The 20448-nt window shown below is 35.3% G+C and overlaps 1 protein-coding gene across 18 annotated transcripts in view; it reads left to right on the top strand.

The window, feature by feature from the left end:
* Nucleotides 1-20448, top strand: part of SOX5 (SRY-box transcription factor 5) — a 931123-nt gene that overhangs the window by 868497 nt on the left and 42178 nt on the right. The window lies entirely within an intron of this gene.

Below are 20448 nucleotides of genomic sequence, written 5' to 3'. Positions count from 1 at the left end.
AGAGCATGGCGTAGGACGGCCGGAAGCTGGCAGAACCTGATTTCAGAGCCCAGGGAAGCGGGAGGAACTGTAATGGACAGCACAGTGAGGGCTAATATGTACATGAGTAATCTTTGTACCCAAGGCTTAGAGATCAGGGGGAGTGCTCTCTGTAAATCTTGCAAAGACGGAGAAGTCAAAACAGGCTCTTGGGCACAAGGGGTTTTCTGGGAAAGTTGGAGTTTTGCTATCTAAGGGAATTTGCTGAGATGGTAGGGCTGGATCTTGAGAGGCAGTGTTTAGACCAGGGGCCGAGAAATCCAGAGGTCTGCTAGGGCCAGGGCCAGGGAGTTGGGAATCAAGGGTATGTAAGAGGGTAACAAGGAGGAATTTATATTAGATGGTGGATTTTAATTTTTGTTCTAATTCCTGTTCTTCTGTCCTGTCAGGCAGTCCCTAAGACCAGCCATTATACTTCTTTGTATCTGGTCTTTCTCTAAGTACCAATAATACAACTGTTTAGGATGATAGCTCTCTAATTTTATCTTGTTGCTTGAGAATTTTCTTGAGGTCGGTGGGTCTAATCATTCCGTGACCAGCACATCCTAACACGGAGTCTTTGGGTTGGGTAGTGAGCACTCTAACAGCTGGTTCGTTCTTAATCTGTGTCCACCAATTTCGTGGTACCAAGATGTCCCTTAGCAACAGTCTTTATCTCATGTGCACATTCACCACAACAAAGTTTGCCTTAAACATACACCAGTCTGGTGAGCACTGTGAACTCATCAGTTTGTGAGGCCAGCTAGAACAACAAGCTTATAGGGACCCCTATGCCTGGGTTCTACCCTATGATGTTCCTCCTTATGATGAACTACAGGACAGAGACAAAGAGAAACAGGGACCATCTTCAGGGAAGAAAAGGATCAATAAAAATCAATAGTACTCAAAACAAATCTTTGGGTACCAAAGTCTCTATACCCATGGAACTACTTCCAGAAATATTTTCTCCAGCTAATCTGCATCTAGAAAAGGAAGAAAAAAGGATTCACACCACTCTTGCTTTCACTGGACCCCGTAGGCAGGGATCTGGGAGACTGACACGGTAAGAATTCTTACCTTCTGCTGGCTTTTGGTCAGAGGTCCCAGGATCTCTCAGCTGCAGTGGCCCTGGGCAAGCTGTGTCCAGCCAGAGAAGGTCCCATCCAGAGCACCAAAACAGGAAAGGCAGAAGACTTTTCCCTTCCTTCTTTCTAGGTTCTTTGGCTGATCTAGTAATTGAACTGATAGAAGATAGATTAATAGGAAAAAAAAGAAACAAAGCTTAACAACATCTACATTGCCTGTATTTATGGGAGAGACCCAGGAAAACCTAGTAACCCCCTGAAATGGATGAAGCAGTCATCTTACGTACCATCTTCACTTACAGACAAAAGATGTTGGGGCAGGAGGTCAGTTATGGGAGGTTACCAAGAAACGGTAAACAAGGATAAAGTTGCTCTGCAGATTTAAGTCCTAGCCTTTTCACTGAAAGGAGTTTCTAGAGACTGAGTCACCCCTCTCTTTCTGGTACTGCAGGGGAAACACCCTGGAAATTAAGGAAATCCTCTTTTCCCTAATCAACGGAAATGTCCCTTACAAAATGCTAACTTCTCAGTTTTCAGAGCTTCTCCTGTGTCTGTTGTTCCTTGAAAATTGCCAACCTAAAATAAAGCCCATGCCAAGGAGACACACTTTGGGGTGACAAACGTTGCTCTCCTTCATATGCATATTGATTTGTTAGATTTTATCAATAGATTTTTCCCCACAGAGAACAAAGCATGCTACAGTATTTTTAAAACATGACAAAATGGAGTGTGGCATGACAACAACAGATAACTAAGCAGATGTAGATGTAAGAGTCAAAAATTACAGAAATTGTAACACTCCAAGTCGAAGAAAGACAGCCAAGTTAAAAATCCAAAATAATCAGAAGTTGCATTTATTTAATAAAATGTATCAGACGTTTTATTTATAGAATTACAGAAGCTTAAGTAAGAAAGAAACCCAGAAGTCTTCAGTCTGGCACACAGTAATCGGGTCACGAGGCCACTTTCCCACCACTCCATGAGCAGGCGTTATTTTATGCAGAGTAACTCTAGATGTCACAATGTGATCAGTCTTCCCAGGATTCCAGCTAGTGGTTCCTGTGAATGACAGGTGTACTTGTACTTTTTCAGCTGTGAGTAATAGAAAGCCCAACCCAAAATAGATTAAGCAAAAAAGGAAATGTATTCACACACATTAGAGAAAGTTATTCTGACTTCAATTGTGGCCTTAATCAGGAGCCCAGACACTCTCATGTGGAACTGGTTTTTGTCTCTTAACTCTGTCCTTTCTCATTCTTCAAACAACTGTGCCTTTTAGTGTTCTGTAGCACCCTGTGCTTACATCTATCATTATTGATTCAACACATTCTAATTCACGCCTGCCATTTGCCAAGTTCAGTTCAAGGCAGTGGAACTAGAGTTACTGTAGCTAAGAACAGAAGAGTTTGTCTCAAGATTTTGCAGCCTTAAGGGAAGAGACCAACTGAGCAATTAAATAGAAAGTTTCATGTATTGGTAAGTGTTATGAAGGAAATAAGGCATGAAAAAAGGTAGAGTTCCCAGGGGGTAAGCACTGGAATCTTCTTGAGACAGAGCTGTTGGGAAGCCCTCTCTGACACCTACATCAGGAGAAGGAGAGTATCTACAAAGGTGTGAGGAAAAGATGTTCCAAACAGGAGGAGCAGCAACTGCCAGACCCTAATGTGTGAGTGAGGCTGACAGATTCAAGGTTTAGAACACAGGACAAGGTAGCTAGGATGCTGTGAACATGAACGATGATCAGGAAGGAGGCTGGGTAAGAGAGACCCCATCACGTAAGACTTTTCATGTTAAGGAATTTGAATTATATTCTAACTGCATTCATTTTTAAAGTGACATGATGTATTTTCCATTTGCCACACCACTTATTAACTGTTGCAATTACCTGCTTATTGTCTTCCTTTTGTAAAGTATTATACCTTTGAGGCAAAGGAATTTTTTTGTCCTTTATCCCTTGGACCAATTAATTAATATTTTAAGTATCTCTACAATCCCTGCCTGGAAACACTCTGGAATTTGAGCCTTAATGGCATATCCTGGACCTTGCCGTTGGAAGACAAGACACATTAATTCCACAGATGTAGACTAACTGCCTGTGACACGTCAGGCAGCATCCCAGTCCCTGAAGGCTGGCCAGCACTGTGGGCATCTCATCCTCATGGAGCACACAGCATGTAGGGAGGGATATATTGAGGGATACTAACAGAAAGAGTCGTAGTTGGCCTGTTAAGAGCAACAACAAATAAGTGCTAAGAGTGTGGGTTTAACCAAGAATATTTCCTAGGTTCTCTTCAGATTCACTTTATCAGGATATTTTTATTAGTAATATAAGAAAGCATACACAATTGGTCGTACCTGTTGCCATCCGTATTGAGATTTTGGAGTGATATTTTGGTACTTACATTAACACAAGAGTATTGATTTAAACTTAAATTATTCACCTTAAACAATTATAATTGCTATTAAGTAGTGCTTATAAGAGTTTTGGAACTCTTTTTTTAATGTCGTTTGAGCAGGTTAATAAGCCAAAGAAGAAAACAGACCCTAATTTCTAATTAATCTGATTTTTACTTTTGATATTTGGGCCTTTAGTTTTTGGTTTTTACCCAAAACTTTATAACCCAGTGTGATTGCAACAGATCTGCCAAGTGCAACAGACTTTTAGCTCTCTAAAAAAAAAAAAATCAGAGAAGTTTGCTACAATCTTAAAAAAACTATAATAGTAAAGTTTTAAAATTATAAATAGTATCATTTTCATTATTGGGATAAACCTGTAATCTCACAAATCAAGTATTTTTGAGAGTGCTACTTTGTTTCAAAATCCCTCCTTCGGGTCTGTCTCCTTTTCTCCATCTCTCCTTCTCCCACCTCCCCTTTCCTCTCCAGTTATGAGATTTATTAAAGTCACACTTCTTGTTATATAAACATGCAATGCCCCCCACTTTCAAAAACAAAACCCTTCTACAAAGTTTCTCTAAAATTTATATAATAATATGAATAAACTTCTATAAATAAATAATGAAAACACTATTCTTTTTGTAAAAGAACATGATTTATTTAGGCATGTCTGTTCATAAGGCCCTTAAAGTTTTATTTTACTGATATTAAGTCTATATACTAAGTTCTGTTGATATACCTGTTTTATTATAATTATATGATAAAAGTGAGATTCTTTTTGTATTCCCTATTTTCCCCTTTCTCATGCACATGCAATATAGAAGTGAATTATAGAGACAGTTTTAATCCAGAGACTGTCCAAAAATGTATAAGATAATGAAATTCTCCATGATCACTCATACAGTTTCTCATTACTTCTAATAATCAACTAAAGAACATAGTCATTCTTAGTTGTATGACTTGATTAGTATTAAATATGAAAAAAAGTATTCAACAGATGCACAGTGAGTAGTGTAATTCACATTGTGTTTAGGGACTGCTTAATGTGATCAGAGGAATTTGCAAGCACATATCCTTTATCTCACATATTTTAAAGTTTAAGAACATAGAACACACATTAGCACATGGGAGAAAAATAGAACAGCTTTTTTTCTTTTTGGAAATAGGGAATAGTTGTATAGTTTCTTTTTACATGAAAGTATATTTGAAATTTTTCTATACTGATATAGGAATTTTCCTTACTAAAATTTTAATCTTATAAATATTAAATTTGAGAAGTACATTTCTAATGGCTCAGAATATGAATATTGTGAAGAATTTGTTTATCTGCTGCTTAGAAAGCAGCATGCCTTTACATGCAAGAGTCTAAAAATCATGACAGTTAGCAGTTTCCCTTAACCTGAATCCCAAGGTGTGCTAAAGTTCTCCTGAGAAGAACGTGCCCCTTTCCTAGTCCTGGACTTTCTTATATATAATACAGTTGAATACTTCTTAGAATTACACACTCCTTGTGAGCTGAAGAACTTAAAACTGTAAAATCCCACAGCTTTTAGCACTTGTACTTCCAATTATGGACTAGCTGATTCTATTGAATCAGAACACAATGGTTTTAAAAAAATATCCTTTGTGACTTTTGGTTTCTCAAAAGGATAAAGGTCAGATTTCCGAATTTAGAAAAAATAAAGACCAGAATTTTCATTTTATATTACCAAAAGAATACGAAGGAAAAAAATGTATACTCAAATAGACAAATTTCTTTCCCCTAAAATTGTCAATACCAGAAAAGACTAAGAACCTTACATTTTCATAAAATTATAAAACATTTTTTATTACATCTCTGTTGTAGGTCTTCTCAAGACCAAATATCAGTGTTGAGATTCTGTAGGAGACTTTCATTTAAATTGAGCCTTTCAATAACCAAGGGATTGTATTTCTCCTAGTGTGTTATGTAATTTGAGCTGTTATGATCTGTTGTGCAATTTTGATGACTTTTGGCAGTGTAGATATTTCATAAATAGGAAAAAAAGAAATTGAGACCAAAAATAGAAAGGATGAAATACTGCAAAAATTTTTCTTTTGTGGTGTTTCCAGTAGCACTTAAAATAACATAAGAAAAAGGAGTGGTGGTGAAGAATGTATAAAAGCATTACCACAGCAATAGGAACGTCCCTAAATAGGTACAGATTTGTGTTTTCTGTACTTCTCTGAGTAACTCTTTTGAGGATCAAAGTTTCATTTTAAATCAGCAGGAGTTCAATATTCAGGTCAACCTTATATAAATACAGAGCAAGACAAGAATTTTGGGTCAACTAATGGAATTTTTAGTGCCAGTTTTCATGCAAATAGTGCTGTCTATTATCTAAAAAGTAATGGTTCTGATTCAGTTTTCAGAGAAATTCTGGGTAATTTTTGTTTGATTTGGTTTGGGGTGTCTTTTTCTATTAGCATTCATAGAGGTTCAGTGAGCTAGAATTCTGATCTGTTATATCTGGGACTATAATTTATGAACTTGCAACAAACTATGTGAAGGAAAGATCAATTCTGCAAGATTGATCATATTAGATACACTTCTTTTATCCATTGAACTTAAGTGGCTGGCCCATAATATGCACTCAATAAACGTTTAGTAAATTAAATGTTTGTACTAGGCAACTCTATCTTAATAGTATGAATTTAAACTGATGTTAAGAGAATGTGTATTTATGAAGATTTTTTTTAATTCAGTGATAAGTTTTTTAGCTATTGTTATATGAACTTTTGGGTCTTTGATGTGGTCATATTACTTGATGTTAAGAGAATGTGTGTTTATGAGGATGTTTTTTAATTCAGTGATAAGTATTTTAGCTATTGTCATATGAACTTTTGGGTCTTTGATGTGGTCATATTACTTTCTAGAATTCTGGGCATATAAAATAAAGCATTTGACAAGACAAAAAATAAATGTTTTTAAAATTTTTTAATATTCTTTCAAAATGTTTGAATTCTGTTTTGAAAAACACATGAGCCACTTCAAATGTGGCTAATAAAATGTTATTTATTCTAGATGAGGTATCTTCTACTGGAAAAGGAGACATGAGAATGTCTTCCTTTGGAAAAACATTTTTCTAGCAATAGATTTTATATTTTGCTTGAAACAAGTTTATATGTTTCCTCACTACTTTATGTCATTTTTAAAAAATTACCTAATAACTATGTTATTCCTAGATGAGGTTTCTAGAATCACTTTTAGAAGATGTCAGACAACATTTATTGAGGTTTAGTCAGTAAATGTTTTGAGCACCTATAATATGCTGGACACTGTGGTAGAACAGAAAAGAGCAGTAATTAACTCCTTATACAGTAGAATGGGGAAGACAGAAAACTAACCAACAAATTAAAATACTGGTCAAAGAATAATATGGATGTAAGGAAAAAAGTTCACAGCACAACTTGAGGAGAAGTAGGAGGTTAAAGGAAATACTTGCAGAAAAGGAGCCATTTAGAAAGTTTTTGAAGGAGAATGAAACAGCCTGTGCCAAGACATGTATGAATGAAAGAGTAGAGTGTTGGATTTCATTTGAATTTTAATGGAAGAAATAGCCGGACTGTAATGCATCTCTTGGAGAAGGAGAGTGAGCTTAAGATTGAAAATATAAAGATATTGTACAGTGTCTAAAAATGTAAAGTGTCTAATGGATGAAGCCCAGTGTTTTTACCATGGCATTCTGTGATCTGGCCCCACATACCTCACTAGCCTAATTTAATATTTCTGATTTTTTTCCCAATCCCAGAAATTTGTGCTCCAAAGAAAATCACTTCCTCATGTGTCATATTAGTTCACCTCTTTCTGCCTATGTTTGTGCCTCCCTTCCTGTCTGGGTTGCTTTCGCCTGATTTTCCCACTTTCCCTCTTGTCTTGCACCTACTCGGTAAGTTCTGTCCCCACTATCACCTCTGTGTAGAATTGGCTCCTTCATCACACATGATTCCATTGCGCAGATGCATATTCCTTGGACAGCATCACAGGATCCTTATAACACTTGAGTGTGCTTGTCTTCCCATGTATGACTGTGAGTCCCTTCAGGGTAAGGATTATATGTAATTCATCCTTAGCACCACACATAATACTTGACATGTGACTGTTATTCTAGTTCTGTTAAAAAAAAAAACAGATTAGTAAACTGTCTGTGGAAGTAAGCCAAAATATTATGTTCAAACATATGCCTGAGATTGGGACCCCTCACTTAGGTGGATTCACCAAAGGTCAATGGCTTGGATCATTGGAGGATAATCTCAATACAGCATGAGCTAGAATGTGATCATACCTATGAAAAATGAAACACTCAGTGCCATTGTACTATGCAGAAAGACCATGTGCACAGAAAGACTATGGAACCTAAAAGTAAGATTTGCCTGTCAGTCTAGTTGAGATACACTCTCCTATCATAGGAAAGATACTATCTGTAGGGAAGCACGCATAATTTGTCAGTCCTGCCTGTAGTTAGAATGAAGCACTATTCACTTCTTTTTGCCCTGGTTCAGATTGTGAAAATTACTTTTTCAGTTATCTTGAAGTTAGAAAAAGTTTGCCTTAAAAAATTCAACACTATTCTAAACAGGTACAAATAATTTAACTGGCAATCTGGTTTGTACATTGGCTTTATGAATTTGTTTAGTAGAAACACATCTTCAAATGAATGGTTTCCCTTACATATGCTGAAGACTTAAGTAGATGCCAAAATGAAAGGCACAGACTTATACCAATATTGGCTAGTTTTGTTATATTGTTTAACTGATAGCTCAAATGAAGTTTTAGGAGGGAAAATTATTTTTCCTATCTTATTTTTGTAAGATTGTCTTCCTCTGCTTCTCTTTTATGCCAAGCAATCTAGCTCAAACATGGCACAGAAATATACCCCCTATACATTCTCATGTATTTGTTTATATTATATTATACACACATATACATATATATTCTGCAAGAATCAGAAATGCAGATTAATTTCATTTGGCAAATAATGACCCAAAGCAACACTCCAAATAAGGGCAAGGCAAATACACTCATTCTTTCTCCTTAGTTCAATCTAAAAGATATGATACTTTTATGTAATGTTATCATTATAGTTGGTATATAAAATTTTTATGCCATCTAGACTGTGAAATATGTTTTTTTTTAATGTTACAGGTTGGAGAAAATTAAACATGAGGCATTACAGCTGAGTTTCACTACACATTAATTTTATTAATTGACTCTTTCTTAAATGAATATCTGATAAATCAGTCTCGCAATTCCTCATGTCTCATGACATGCTTAACTCAATGTGACACTTAAGAATCATTATATTGTGAGAGCTTTAATACAAATTTGAGATCATTATAATTAAAATCAGACTCTTACCGGATGCTCAATTCTAAGCCTTTTCATCTTTATTGAATTTTCTTTGGCCTATACCTTGAATTTAATATTATAACAACGATGGGCAGAATATATAATCAAGCTAAGCATCTTCAACATGTGGAGAAAAAATTATTCTGTCTCCAGGGCTCAACATAAAAACCAGCCTTATCAGACATTCTGTATAAATAGTCATCAACCCTTAAGGACATCAGTTCCCTCCTGGTCGCAGTGAAGACAAAGAATGCCTTAATGACTTTGTTGAGGTTATCATTAAAATAAAAGGAAATTTGCAGACATCAGCTATAAATCACTATAAAATGGTCTGTGGGTGACCTTTGACACAACTCATTTGAAATAAACCTGGGATGGATTCATAGCCTTTGGTCAAGCCAGTAGGTGGTCTAAAGGTCTTTCGCATCCTCTCCTTTGTTTCTTGCAATTTTATTTCCTCTCTAAATGACTGTATGTAAGTATATAAATTGAGTATATATAAATTGGCATGTTTTATGTTGAAACAAAATAGGTCAAGTCAGATGTGGAGTATGTTTATAGCATTTACTTGGAATACTTATTCTTTGACCATATACTTTAGATATATGAATACATTTAGAATTTACTTGTTGCTATTTTGTTAAACTATTTCATGACTTGGTATTAGAAACATTTTGAAAGGGTCCAGCCTAATACTGCCCAAACTGAGTTCTAGGTGGTCCCCCATCATAGTGGAGTATAAAAATTTCTTAAGAATTTAGAGGAAATTACAAGATTTCAGTTGTTAGTTTGATTTTTCAAAGAAGTTATTGCTTAATAATCTTCCTTCTCTGTTGACATTTAGGTGACAGAGAGGCATCTCTGAATAATTGCCTAGGCTTAAACCCCAATGGCTTGGGTCCAAGTCTTCCCAGGTTTACTAAAGTTGTGACTATTGGCAAATCTTTGAATATCTCTAACCCATTTCCTTATCTGTGAAATAGGATTGGTGACATCTCACGCTCTTGCTGTGAGACTAAAATAAGACAAAATATATGAGGATGCTTTGTAACTTGTCAAGTTGAGATTCCGGGAGTGAAGTGAATGGTGTTAGAAAACCAGCATTAAAATGAACAGATATAAAAGTATTCAAATTACTTTAAAATTTTATTAGTATTTAGATTACTAAACTTACTGTATGTGCTTTTATATGTTCTGCAATATTTTACTCCCCCAAAATATTTACATAACACATAATGCATAGGGCTATCACCACTTATTTCTTCTTTGAAAACTAGCTCTTTTCCTGACCAAGTAGGATTACAAAAATCAGCATTTCTTTCAGAGTAGGGAGAAGGGCCCAGGTAAAAATCTCATCATTTCCGTATTCAATTAGACATACACTATGTTTTTTTCTTTTATTCACTCTCTAACAGTTCAATTGTAAGAGAAGAAAGAAAAAAACACTTTAAGTCAATCCTAATTGGAACATAATTGCTTTTAATGAATAATCTTTATTTCTACTAAAAATCATCTAATCCCATATAGCAAATTTTGTATGACTTAATGTTCTAGGGGCTCGTGCCCTTGATACTTCTTTGCGTTTTCAGACTTTTCAGAAAGAGTGTTGAGGATCCACTGAATAAGGAAATTATAACCTTATGAAAAGTTCTGAGAATTGCATTTAAATTAATCTTTAAATAAATCTTTTTGCATTTAAATAAATCTTATTTAAATAAAATAAATAAATAAATTATATATTATATATATAATTATATATATAATTATAAATAAATAAATAAATAAATAAATAAATAAAATTAATTAATTAAATTAAATTGCATTTAAATAAATCTTAGCTCCAAAATACAAATCCCAGTTCTAGATGGGTGAATCAATCAGATTTGTGACAAAGAATTCAGTCTAAATTATTCAGACTAAATGGAATACATTTTTTTCCAAAGAACTTCCTTCATGACACTCTTTTAGATTAATCACAATGTATTTCTTTAAGTATTAGAATTTCCTAACAACTTACATACCCCTAAACTGTTTTATCATTTCACTTCAGCAACTGGAATATAAATTCCTTCTCTCCTATAACTAGCACTGTTGGGAATAATGCTTAAAAGATGCTTTTGGAACAAATTAAAGAATAAACCTACCACATGAGGAAGAAAAAAAAAAGTGAGACCAGGGCAGATGGGACAACTCTTCTAATTCTATATTCAGAAAGGAAAATTGCTAATACTGCTCTTAATCTGAAGGGTGAGAATCAGTCTGGGTTAAAGCAAGTGGGAGTGAGAAAAATGAGTTTTGCATTCAAATTTTATTTTTACTTATCTCTGGACTTTTTACCCTTTATCTTCAATGACTGTCATTCTTTCCCTGTCTGCAGTGAACGGAGTGAAGAAAGTTGTAGTTTGGATGTACCAGCCTAGTAAAGTTTCAAGTTAAATGAATAGGCAGCCTGTCGCTAAGGAGTTCTTGACAATAGCTGTGTTAGCTGACATCTTTGAGTAGAAAGCAGCGAGTCTCAGAGATGTGAAATGTTCAACTCTAAGGAGAAAGCAAGACAGAAAGGGAGCAGCGCTCTGGCCTGGGAAGAACTATGTGATTCCAGTGGTGAGAATTCATCTGAAGACATTTGAATGTGGAGGGATACATTATTGTAGTGCATATCATATGCCCCTGTTGTGTCATTCACTATTAGCGTGACAGTTGTATTGTGTGTAGATGTAAGGAATCTTAAAAATGTTTTATGAAAAAACAATAGAAAAAACTTAGAATATTTCAAGTCAGTCATTGATTAATTTTAACTATCTGTGTAATTAATATTTAGTATCTTTTGTGTTCAAGGCATATATGGGTGGTTAAAACAAGTCATATACCAATACCTACCCCAAAGAAAGTTACACTGTAAAGAGTGGGAGTACTCAGATTATCTGCAAAGATCCTTTTAAAGAGTACAGTTGTCTTAAACTGCTTAAAATTTGGTTACTTTGCCATCAACAAATTCAAGAAAACAACTAATACAATACAGTGAAATGCAGCAGTTTGATTGTTATGGTCAGTAATAATAGGGCATGCCTTAGTCTTTAACTTCTTGCTTTGCGTCTCTACCTTCAAATTCATTACACACACACACGCACACACATACCACATGCGTGTGCATCCTCCCCCAAGGTTCTATGCCTTAGACAGATTGGCCCTTACTCAAGTCTTCCAAATACACACAATGCACCAATTAACTGTCATAACTGTCATTAGTCAGTCATAATGGGTTAAGGAATTAGGGATTTGTGCCCATTAGAACCTATGCATGCATGTATGTGATCATTGGAAATGAGGTCTTTAACTGATTAGAGTTAGTATAAATGACTTATGTATGATGATGTCTTCTATTTCTCCTCCCCTTTTCTCCCAGGTTGGCTAGCTAAAGATGGTCTATCTGCTTATAACTAGACCAAACTTTTCCTAAGATCTAGAAAAATTTCAACCCCTGAAAGAAACGTAGATATCTTTTGAAAAGGACTTTTTTAGTAGCCCTCTAAGTTTCTTCCGAAGTATTTGATTTTGTTCATTCTGTTTTGGTATCAACTAGTTCGTTTCATGAGTATCTTTCCACTGTGAATGGAGACCTCCATGTGATATATTTACCTCTCCTTTTTTGTGACCTCAGTGGGACAGAAAGTACACTCATTTGTTTTGGTGGTGTTTATGTAGTCCTGCTATCCTTTTGATATTAATTCATTTTGTAGAGTCAGAGAAGTTGGGGTGCTCATTTTGTACATTCAGGTCCAGTTAGACGTGCCATCCCCAGCATAGAGAGGTAGTAGAAATGATCAGTATGGCTTCTGTTTTCTTAGAATTTATTTTGTAAAATTGTATTGCTCTGAGAGCTCCTACTTTGCTTTATTGTAAATCCATTCCATCATTTGATAGTCATTGATTAATGTTTTTCACATCTTCAAGTAGAACTAACAGGAAAACAATAGGAACAAACGTTTTGAATTATAAATTTAAGGTGCCAAGAAAACATTTTCTTCTTCTTGTGCATGGAGTGACCAACTCTAAATTCTTCAATGAGTTTTTAAAAGGTTTTGGAGAATTATATTTAGAGGTTATTAAGAAGAACTGTTATGATTATTAACATCAAATCCTACTGCTCTGTGCTTTCTGTTTGCCTCTTGGTGGAAGAACTGTTAATTATTTTAAAAGTTAATAGCAATCATCTAGATGCAATGAACACCAGAAGACAACATAACCATTATTATTAGGCATTTGAAGCTTTCCAGGACCCTGTAGAGGTTGAATCTGAAACACCATACATTTTATAGTGGCTCATGATATAACCTCTCTCATCAAATGTTATTGTTGATACTTATATTCCTCCCATTCTTCCTCTTTTCAAATATTGTTCAAAAAATTTCCTCTGCAGAATTTCTTTGAGTGGGTTTTCATTTGGTCTTGTAAGCTGAGGGTCTTCTCATATGGCGTTCTTCTAAGTAAATATACAGAAACTATTTCCCCAATGTATTTTTTAAACATCGTGAAAATAAAAAGGGGAGGTTAAATAGAGAGTTAGTGTGAAATTAACGTCTCAAAAGCTAAGTTAGAAGTGCTAAAAAGAAAGGAGGAAGTATTAAACAAGAAGGAAAGAAAAAGTAAAAAGGAATGACATCTAGGTCTGTAAATTTGGTGAATAAATAAAACTGAGGGAGATTCATGAAATGCATTCACAAATTATGGTTGAAAAATGAGAAACAAATATTTTCCCAGGAGTCACAATGAGATCCTGGTAAAAAGCTCTTTGGAATCATGTAAGAACTTAACATACATTGGCTACACTTCTTTTGTAGAGAATAGAATAGTTACTGCTGCCCAACAAAATACCCCAAAGTTAGTGGCTTCAGACAATAAACTTATCTCGCACAGCTTCTGTGGCTCAGGAATTAGGGTGCAGCTTCCCTGGGTGGCTCCAGCCAAGAGGCTCTCATGTGGTTGTGGTCAAGTTATCAGCTGGGGTTGCAGTCATTTGAAAGCTTGCTTGGTGTTGGTGTATCCACTTGAAGAATGGCTCACGTGCCGAATGAGTAAGGCCTGGTTGGTGGCAGGAGGCTTCCGTTCCTTGCCACGTGGACATCCCCAGGGGCCATTTGAGTGTCTTTACCATATGGCAACCGGCTTTCCCCCGGGGGGGTTTTTGTGCCCCAGGGAACATTTGGTAATGGCTGGAATTTTTGGTTGCTGCAACTTGGGTGGGATTGCTATAAGCATCTACTGGTAGCGGCCGAGAGTCCGACAATGCGCAGGTGACTCACAGCTCAGAGTTTTTCAGCCCAGGTTGTAAATAGCGCTGAGCTGGAGAAACTATGTCTCAAAGGAAGTGTCACCCAAAGAAGGTGGAAGCTTCACTGCCTTTTGCAATACAGCATCGGGAGTCGAGCTGACATTTCTGCACCATCCTATCCGTTTTATAGCTCAGTCCTATTCATCACGGGGACGGAGTACAAGGGGGCATAAACACCCGGAAACAAGAATGATTGGGAGCCTTGGGTGCTGGCTGTTGCAGAAGAACTTTGTGTGCAGAAGGAGTGGTGTTGTTTGGCTTACGTATTTCAAAGCAATTTTTTAATTTAAAATGTATGTGAAATATTATTGGTATTCCAGAAATACACTCTATTCTTTTCTCTATTTGTTTTCAAATACATATGTGTGGTAGGGGGGAAGGAGGAGATATTTACATTTTTGAAGCATTAAATCATGTAAGTCAAAAAACAAAGAAAATATTAAAATATTAATAGAGAAGGGACAGGGGACCTTTTAAACAACAAATTAAATAACGAGTACTATTTGAATACCTTTAAATTAATTAAAGTCCAATAATTTAAATATAAAAGCAATGAGCAGTTGCCGTTGGAGCAAATGTCTATCAACCACACTACCAGCAACCATTTTTAAAAGAAGCAGGTATACATTGAGAAAAAGTATAAAACGGCTAAATGAGAAACTAGAACATATTACCCTCAGCTAAGTAACATAAAACTTGCATTTAAAGGCAATCAAGTCTAATGATAGCATTAACACAGCAAAAGCATACCTATCCAAGAATTCCTGGAGCTCTGTCTGCCTGGCTAACCAGGCATCTTGCAATTAGTATGTCCAAAACCAAGCATGTGTTCGTGAAAGGGGCCTCAGGACTATGTGCTCTGTGAGATGATAGATTTGATTCTTAGGTAACAGGGAGCTACTAGTTAAGTATGGAGTTGGGGTGGCCGCATGAGTAGGATTGTCCATCTCCAGGGCCTAAGAGAATAATTACCAGATTGTTAGTTTTATCTTATATTACTTCCACTCTTGCACATAAATGCAAACCTCTTCTCATCTAAATTCTTCATGAAGCAAAGATCAGGGACACTACAATCTTTCTGGAGAGTCTCATGATACTTCAGTTATGTTTTGTTTTTCTCTCCAGTAAACCTCAACTGAACTGTAGAAAGAAATGTTTCATTTGGGTGGAAAAAGGGGAAAGAGGGCCCCCAGAGTGAACAATAGGGATAGAAGAAGAAAGAGAGCAAATGCAAGTGAACGCAAGCTAGGGAAGAGAGGGGCAGCAGCGGGGCACCTGGTGCAGTTCAGCCTGTCATGTATCTGCCCTACGTAACCTAATACCATTATTTCATCAGAGAGGATAACAACAGCCTGGTTAATTTTGCAACATGTTTCGCAAACATCTTTACCCTTCCCCATATGTTATTTTTGCTGTCTACTTCACATGAGTATTCACGATAAATACAGGGACAATCACAATTTTCAAATTGTGCAGACGAGGTGGCCTGGCATCTTTTTTTTTATTCAATGGCTATTAAAGAATCAAGGCATATTTATAAGTGAACTATAATAAGTACATAGACAGACTCCCCTCAAAGAATTCAGTTTAAATAAAACACAATTTTACATGCATCCTTACCTAGGGCTTACATAATGTACACCCATTTCTTCACTCCTTTATTCCTGACCACACAAAACCAAAGCCTCAAAGCCACGTGCCTAGACGTCAGGTGATTTGAGTATTTGTAATGCCTAGCATGTAACTGGCATGAATAAAGAGTTGAAATTCCATTCAATAAAGAATGAATGAATGATTGCATAAGTTTATATATTCTTATCCATTGACCTTAGAATGCTAAATTTATTAGCTACCAAATAAACGTTTGATTTTCAATGACTACTTTAGGTAAATATTTAAGGAAGTGGAGCTTTGAGGCAGCTGTGATACGGCATGAACTAGATCATCAGTTAGATAATGCAAATGAATAAAGATGAAGTAAAGGTGAAATTTGTATTCTGGAGGGTGTAATCATTTGCACATCTTTTCGGGGTGCGTCTTGTGGTCCAAGAACCAGCTTGTACATACATTTCCATGTTGTGAAGGACAAGGATACAAACAGTAAGAAAGAAGTAGACTAATATAGGGCACTGGTATCCGTTTCCTAGTTGTCTATTAAAATTCCTTAGTGAGGTAATGAAGGAAGGTTAAGGAGTGCAAAGAGAGAAATGACCTTCCAGGATTCTGGAGTATGATTTCTCTTTGACAAATTATATTTGAGTTTTATAAATAATTTGCTCTTTGCACATTACAGAATTATGACTATCATACAATTATGTTAGAGTAACATGGTTTTTCCAGGAGAAACTTACTGGAAAACAATCTAAGTGAAATATATTTTCATTTTACATTATTTTTTTACATTGTTACGTTTATGTGGAATACTTTCCTCATTCATGATGAATTTTGGTATTTCTCCAGCATCTAAGGCTATATATTTGTATCAAATGCTTTTCTTTATTCAAATTTTTGTTTATCTGTGTGGTGGCTCTTCATTGGCTGGGATACAAATTCATTAGGACCTCAACAATATTTCTGCTGCTGTGACTACAAGCTGATGTTAAGTGAAATGTTTGCCTTTAGAAAAGTCTTAGTAGCTACCAGTAAATGGAACTTGCCTGCATTGTATGGTTGTTTGGATTGTACTTGTTTTGCATTCTATCCCAGACAACTATAGATTAGACAGTACTTTACTAGAAGTTATAATCACAAATAGGTTCCTAAAACTTGTATTTAGATGTATAAAATATTCTTGCACGCATTTGTGTGAATTATTACATTTTCTGGCATTTTGTGCATGAGCCCTTGGTATTTTTCTCAAAGAATAGTCTAATTTAACAACTATTTAGTATGACCAAGGGAAAGTTTTAATGCTATGTACTATAGAAAACAGAAGCACAAAAGAATCACTAAGGCACAAATCAACAATTTGTGCCTTAACTTTTAAACTAATATATAAATAGCAAATGTGTATATTACTTCATCTTATTGCCTGTGTATTGACCTTTACATGATTTATGATGTAAGTAGATTTATATGGGTTGGTCTGAATTTCAGAAATTACATTCCATCAATGTCTTTTATCTCTAAGATTGAATTTGTCATGTAAATGAAAAGAGTCTTGTATATTGAGTCAAGAAACCTGGATTGTGTAAAATTTTCTGAGCCTTAGTTTCCTCTCTGACGTTATTAATTACTTCCTAGTATGGGAGATTAAATAAATGATTTGAAATATTTATAATGAATTCTATAAATATAAATAAGAACCTTCTATTAGTAACACTTGCTTACCTGAGCTTACACATTTCCTTAGGCTGAAATGCTTGCCTTATATTTATCATACACAAATTTGGAGCTACTCAACTGATACATAAGATTCTTCTTATCTATCACTTTGAAATAATTATATTTGAAATATAATCATATTGAAATATGAAAATTGAAAAATTCAGAAGTTTCAGTTGGCAACATCATTCAACAGTTGTACAAGTAATTAAAATGAAATTGCTTTCCTCCCTGCTTCACAGTGTACTTGATAGAAATGGTGTTTTTCCTATGCTTTCTTGACCTTTACAATTACTTAATTACTTAATTATTTTATATGTAAATTATTTATTTACAATTTAATTTTTAAATGTACATTTTCTTTGTAAGATTAGGGGTTAATCATGCTAAGCTTTCAAATTCCTAAGCAAAATATTGCAAATAAAAACAGTGAAAAATAAAAACCTCACTGTTGGCATTGATGGTGCATATTCATAATTGTGAGAGTGCATGTCATTCATAAGTAGTCCACTTCTATTTATAGTTAAGGTTTTTAAATTTTCATTTAGTCAAGTGAAAAATAATTAGTAGAAAATAGAAAACTACTGTAATTTTTGTAGTCTTCCTTCATAATAGGCATTTGGTAGAGTAGCCCAGTAATAAATTATTAAAAGAACCAAATGGTGAAATAATATCATATAATGGGTTAAAATTATTTGTATAGTTACCAGTATAAGGATCAAGCATGTGGGTTCTTATTAATATACCATTAGCCTGGTCACACAGTGAAAGAGAATGAAAGGGCAATTTTGAGTGACATTTCTATCGACTTGGGAACTGTCAGCCTCTATTATGTCCTTGGGGCTTTGCACCTTTTGGCTTTCAGGCCTCTTGTGCTGCCATGAATGAAGGAGAATATATTAAAAGTTCCAGTGGGTCGCTTGCTCTAATAAATGCTTTGGGTAGTCACTTTTCAGTACGTGCATGTCATGGTTCTCAGTGCTTGAAGCTCCTCTGATGACATTTCAACCCATCACCACCCCACCTGCATCGTCATCGTCAGCACCACTGCTGCCTGTCCACACACTCACCCTCCAGTGCCTCTGAGCTCATAACTCTCCTCTGTGGCAGCTCTCGGAATATATTCCTTCCTCTCTTTTTCTGCCCAGTCAAGGGAGACAGTGTGTAATTTCTCCACATATCCCCTCAAAACTTTTACAAGAGTTGTGATGCTGTCCAAGGAAGTTTCTAGGCTGTCATGCCAAAAACCAGTAGTTTCAAACAGAAGGTACATTTGTGGGGGAAGAAAGTCCTAGAATATTTACAGCTTCCTAGTAAACAGTCAGGATAGCTCCTGTCTCAACAGGATATTTAGGCTGGATTAACAAGAAAATCTCGATTCTAACCCTTATTTACCTAATGAATCTCGATAGCATTTAGTTAATTATACATAGGCATGATTTTATTTATCATTACTAGCTTATGTTCTGATAAAATTGTGAAGACTGAGACACATGGTTTTTTAATGTTATCTCCTCATATTGAAATTTTTCAAAGGGTTTTGAAGCCTAGTAAATAAATATTTAAAAAGAATCCCCCTTTACATTGTATATGGCAGTGGCTCTCCAATGTTAGTGTGCGTCAGAATCAGCTGGGAATACTTGATAAAACATAGGTTACTGGAACCCACCTCCAAAGTTTCTATTCCCAGGTGGCCCTGATGGTACCAGTCTAAGGACCACATTTTGACAAGCACTTGTCTATCACTAGGATATAGGAGAAAAGGGACACGGTACCCCTGGGTTTCTGCCAACCATAGCATCTTGTGTAAGGATTATGGCTGACCAGCTCAACTAAATGTCCAAAGTGAAAGATCCAGGAATACTTTTGCTCTGCAGTTTTTAAAATGCTAAGGTAAACATTTCACAATTATATATTGAGCCAGTCATAAATTTATCTTATTTCACTTCCTTCCAAGATTCTATGAATCCATATAAATTTAGCAAAATGGTCATTAATTTATTATGCGTCTAACGTGAGCCCTGGTTACCATTTGAGTTCTCATATATTTTCAAAGAACTGTTCTTTTCTCTGAAACAGAAAACAGAATTGGAAAATAAAGGATTAAAGAGGGCTTCTGCCTGGTCTGTTCATGGGTTTCCTAAGTGCAGCTAGCTAATCAAGGAATTAATAACCATAAAATACTTAAAAGATACAAATTTGAAATAGATGTCATATTTTACCATTTTTGTGAAGTGATTATTTCAATGGTTTGTGGTAAATATAAAAATTTGTACACATTAATTAATATATGTGTCCATGTCATCATATCACACCATTTGATTCTAAATCATTCCACTTTCCATAAGTTGTCCTGCTTCTACAGGTAAATATTTTATGTTCTTAACTCAATGAAACAGTAGCTAAGTGGAAACTAAATTTTTATTCTATGAAACTGGATGGAGTGCAAACAAGTGCAAGCAAATGACACAGTGTGCCAATTCTAGAGCACAGAAAAGGAATAACTTCTCAGTTTGCCATGAAAGAAAAGGGATAACATGTTGATATTATCTGATTCTTATGAATGAAATGATAGAAATTGTAATAACTGTATCCATGATTTTTATGTATGAAATTATGTACGGGCTAATATAGAAAAGTGTAAAGTAGAATGCAGACTATGTAAACTTGACCTATTGAAGCATAGAACAATTGGATATCACCGTATGTGCTGAACCAACCACATAAAAATCTTAATACCAACATATAGCACATTGTAAGGAAAATCTGGGGGGAAAAATCTGGATTTAAAAGGCATAGTGTTAAGTTTTTAGAACAGGGTTGCTTATAAATAAATAGTATATATTAATATAACATTAATTATGTCTATTTTCATTTTGAGATCAAATCCAAAAGTGTTTCTGTAAAACTTAAGAGAAAAGATT

The sequence above is a fragment of the Manis pentadactyla genome, chromosome 14, assembly GCF_030020395.1.
Source record: "Manis pentadactyla isolate mManPen7 chromosome 14, mManPen7.hap1, whole genome shotgun sequence".
Classification (NCBI taxonomy): Eukaryota; Metazoa; Chordata; class Mammalia; order Pholidota; family Manidae; genus Manis; species Manis pentadactyla.
The sequence above is the reverse complement of the archived record's forward strand: the minus strand, read 5'-3'. Positions and strand labels throughout refer to the sequence as shown.